This window comes from Palaemon carinicauda, chromosome 1 (assembly GCF_036898095.1).
Source record: "Palaemon carinicauda isolate YSFRI2023 chromosome 1, ASM3689809v2, whole genome shotgun sequence".
NCBI classification, from domain to species: domain Eukaryota; kingdom Metazoa; phylum Arthropoda; class Malacostraca; order Decapoda; family Palaemonidae; genus Palaemon; species Palaemon carinicauda.
This window is the reverse complement of record NC_090725.1, coordinates 105,561,039-105,566,108: the sequence shown is the minus strand read 5'-3', so window position 1 is coordinate 105,566,108 and position 5,070 is coordinate 105,561,039.

Below are 5,070 nucleotides of genomic sequence, written 5' to 3'. Positions count from 1 at the left end.
CTCTCGGACTAAAAAGTCTTTGAGGCATCCAAAATCCTTGTAACTCTCTCTCTCTCTCTCTCTCTCTCTCTCTCTCTCTCTCTCTCTCTCTCTCTCTCTCTCTCGGACTAAAAAGTCTTTGAGGCTTACAAAATCCTCGTAACTCTCTCTCTCTCTCTCTCTCTCTCTCTCTCTCTCTCTCTCTCTCTCTCTCTCTCTCTCGTACTAAAAAGTCTTTGAGACATCCAAAATCCTCGTAACTCTCTCTCTCTCTCTCTCTCTCTCTCTCTCTCTCTCTCTCTCTCTCTCTCTCTCTCTCTCTCTCTCTAACCAGGTCATCCGATCAAGTGTTATTCTTTCACGGTTTGAAAATATTGTCTTAAAAGTTCCAAGATCATCAGAGTTCTCGCAGTTTCTGTTTGTATTGACGCCATACGTTAGCGGATTGGACGTTGTAAAAGTGGTCATTAAGAAAAGTCGTTTTCTTGTGGTTTACTCAGAAAACACTGTCGATACTAAACAATGTTTTCTTTAGCTGTTAACATCCTGAGGTCTTTGTAATAGATCATAGAGCTACGTATTATTATTATTATTATTATTATTATTATTATTATTATTATTATTATTATTACTTGCTAAGCTACAACCCTAGTTGGAAAAGCAGGATGCTATATTATTATTATTATTATTATTATTATTATTATTATTATTATTACTTGCTAAGCTACAACCCTAGTTGGGAAAGCAGGATGCTATAAGCCCAGGGTCTCCAACGGGAAAAATAGCCCAGTGAGGAAAGGGAATAAGGAAAAATAAAATATTTTAAGAAGAGTAACATTTTAAATAAATATCACTTTATAAACTATAAATACTTTATCAAACCAAGAGGAAGAGAAATAAGATATAAGATAAAATAGTGTGCCCGAGTGTACCCTCAGGCAAGAGAACTCTAACCCAAGACAGTGGAAGACCACGGTACAGAGGCTATGGCACTACCCAAGACTAGAGAACAATGGTTTGATTTTGGCGTGTCCTTCTCCTAGAAGAGCTGCAGACCATAGCTAAAGAGTCTCTTCTACCCTTACAAAGAGGAAAGTAGCCACTGAACAATTACAGTACAGTGAGAAGAATTGTTTGGTAATCAAGTGTTGTCAGGTGTATGAGGACAGAGGAGAATATGTAAAGAATAGGCCAGACTATTCGGTGTGTGAGTGTATAGGCAAAAGGAAAATGAACCGTAACCAGAGAGAAGGATCCAATGTAGTACTATCTGGCCAGTCAAAAGACCCCATAACTCTCTAGTGGTAGTATCTCAACGGGTGGCTTGTGCCCTGGCCAACCTACTACCTTCTACGATGAAAGGAAACAGCAAAGGATATGATAAAACTGGGTAATGTGCTTATGTTACAAAGCAAATCGTGGCAAATATATTGCATCCTATATTACGTTTATTTTTGCGACAGCTAATCACCAATATATTATTATTAATATTATTACTTGCTAAGCTACAACCCTAGTTGGAAAAGCAATATGCTATAGCCCAGGGGCTCCAACAGGGAAAATAGTCCAGTATTATTATTATTATTATTATTATTATTATTATTATTATTAATATTATTATTATTATTATTATTATTAGTTTTATTATTATTATTACTAGCTAAGATACAACCCTAGTTGGAAAAGCAAGATACTATAAGCCCCAGGGGTCCAACAGGGAAAAATAAGCAGTTCTTACAAACACCAATAACTGCTCTGGACACTGATCTATCCAAGTCTCTACTTCTAAGCGGTTGACTATTCTATTTCCTTATTCATTACCTAGTCTTCCTTCAAAGACTAGAAGGCACGTACCATCTTGTCACGGTGGCATGAAGTACCTTTGAAGATAACGGCAAGAAAAAAAGGGAAGAAAAGGTAGAAAGTGACCCCCAATAACGGCAGAAAATGAAAAAAAGGTGATCTTGGTAACATGAGCTTATACTTTTATTATTCTTTACGAAGATTGAAGCAGTATAACGCCTTTTCTTAAAGAAACAGTTTTAATACGTTCAGGGACTTTCTCTCTCTCTCTCTCTCTCTCTCTCTCTCTCTCTCTCTCTCTCTCTCTCAAATAACCATTTTATAATGGAATAAAGGTTTTTGACTTTGACTCGCTCTCTCTCTCTCTCTCTCTCCTCTCTCTCTCTCTCTCTCTCTCTCTCTCTCTCTCTCTCTTTAGCATAACCATTTTATAATGGAATAAAGGTTTTTGACTTTGACTTTGACTCTCTCTCCTCTCTCTCTCTCTCTCTCTCTCTCTCTCTCTCTCTCATCTCTCTCTCTCTCTCATAGAAGGATAGCTATAGTGGTGTGATTCTTTCTACAGTGAAGTTTCCTGAAGAATCTGTATCAACATTTAGCCAATAATATTATTATTATCATCATTTCTATTAGCTAAGCTACAACCCTAGTTGGAAAAGAAGGATGCTATAAGCTAAAGAATTCCAACAGGGAAAAATAGCCCAGTGAGGAAAGGAAATAAGGAAATAAATAAACTGCTAGAGTAGTAATAAACAATTACAATAAAATATCTTGAAAACAGTAACATTAAAACGATAAAGTGATAATAATAATAATAATAATAATAACAACAACAACAACAACAACAACAACAACAACAACAACAATAATAATAATAATAAACTTCAAGTAATAAACATTTACAATAAAATATTTTAAGAACAGTAACAACATTAAAACAGATCTTTTGCATATAAACTATAAAATAATAACAAAAACAATGATGATAATAATAATAATAATAATAATAATAATAATAATAATAATAATAATAATAATAAGTGTAATAATAATAATACCACAGATCATTGAAAAGAAGAAGAAGAAGAAGAAGAAGAAGAATGTCCGTTATAGCTACGTCCTTGCCATTCCTCCTCCTCCTCCTCCTCCTCCTCCTCCTCCTCCTCCTCCTCCTCCTCCCTCCTTCCTGGGCTCTGGACCCCTGACAATTTGGTGCTAATATACGTGAAGATGCCCCACTATCTACAACACCCAATATCAGACAGTAACATTCTCCGTAACCAAAGCTAAAAGGATACACTACCTTCTGTTTCATCTTTGCCGCTCTCCAAATAAGATATAAATAGTCTGAAGATAATCAGCACAGTTAATTGATTACATTTGACCTGGGAAGCAACGCTTTCTATAGATAAAAAGGTTATAGTTTTCCAAAGCGGATTCCTTTGGATATAATTGGCTTCGTCTACGCTGGAATGAAGTCACCGGACCCAATCGAGATGAAGGAGAAGCCGAACTTCTAGATCAGCTTCGCTGACGAATTGGTTTTCAAGGTTGGAAGACACACTTCGTCAGGGTGCATGACTGTGAGAGAGAGAGAGAGAGAGTTGTATGGATTTTGGATGTCTCGAAGACGTTTTAGTCCATCCGCGGAGACTCCATTTGCTCTTTGGTAGAGCGATTTAGTTTAAGCATTTAGAGATTTATTATGATCTTGTCTAACTTATTCTAGAGAGAGAGAGAGAGAGAGAGAGAGGAGAGAGAGAGAGAGAGAGAGAGAGAGAGAGAGTTCTATGGATTTTGGATGTCTCGAAGACATTTTAGTCCATCCGCGGAGACTCCAATTGCTCTTTTGTAGAGCGATTTAGTTTAAGCATTTAGAGAGTTCTTATGATCTTGTCTACCTCATTCTAGAGAGAGAGAGAGAGAGAGAGAGAGAGAGAGAGAGAGAGAGAGAGAGAGCGTTACAAGGAGTTGCAAGGATTTTGGATGTCTCAAAGACGTTTTAGTCCATCCGCGGAGACTCCAATTGCTCTTTGGTAGAGCGATTTAGTTTAAACATTGAGAGATTATTATGATCTTGTCTAAATTATTCTAGAGAGAGAGATGGAGAGAGATGAGAAAGAGAGAGAGAGAGAGAGAGAGAGAGAGAGAGAGAGAGAGAGAGAGAGAGAGAGAGAGAGAGAGTTGCCATGGATTTTTGGATGTCTCGAAGACATTTTAGTCATCCGCGGAGACTCCATTTGCTCTTTGGTAGAACGATTTAGTTTAAGCATCTAGAGATTTCTTATGATCTTGTCTAACTTATTCTTGAACTAGTAAGAGAGAGAGAGAGAGAGAGAGAGAGAGAGAGAGAGATGAGAGAGAGAGAGAGAGAGAGAGAGAGTTACGAGGATTTTGGATATCTCAAAGACATTTTAGTCCATCCGCGGAGACTCCATTTGCTCTTTGGTAGAGCATTTAGTTTAAGCATTTAGAGATGAGGAGAGAGAGAGAGAGAGAGAGAGAGAGAGAGAGAGAGAGAGGAGAGAGAGAGAGAGGACAATCGCTTTTCTTTTACAGTTAAGAAATGGTTACGCTTTGATTAGATCTCCAAATTAACAGTAAAATGGACGACAATATTTCTAAGACACTAAAACGAACTCTGTCTTGCTTTACCTTCTCAATTTCAATGTGTACAAAATAGCTAGAATTACTCTCAGAAAAATAGATTTATATATATTGCTTCACCAATTGCATTGTTTCCATATGCTATTTATACATTAGTCTTGGTCTATATAATCAAAAAGAGGCAACAATATAAAAAAAATAAAAAGAGAAAGGCCCCAAAATATGTGAAATTCTTCACGGGCGGAAACTTAGCCAGACCGCATCTGTGACAAATACCAAAGGGTAATCAGTTACTGCAGACTAAAAAATAGGATTTGGAGAGTCATGTAGGAGGAAGGAGGGAAGGGGAATGTCCTAAGACCCTCATATCGCATCCTCAGTCAATAACAAGATTAGTTTTAGCTCTAATTCGGTTAGTTTTGGGGGTCCATAACTTGTAAGAATTGTACTGTTCTGCAGACAACAGAAGCAGTCCAGTACAGAACAGAGTGGCTGAGCTGATCAAAGTGGAATAAAGGTGCACATGGTTTAAACCGGTGAATCAATGGCCATTTATTACAGGAATTTGTTCTTAAAGAAAGTATTTAGCAGAGAGATGATAAAATGAATAGATGCAAATGACAGAATTGGTCCAGTACAGAACAGAGTGGCTGAGCTGATCAAAGACAGTGGAATAAAGGT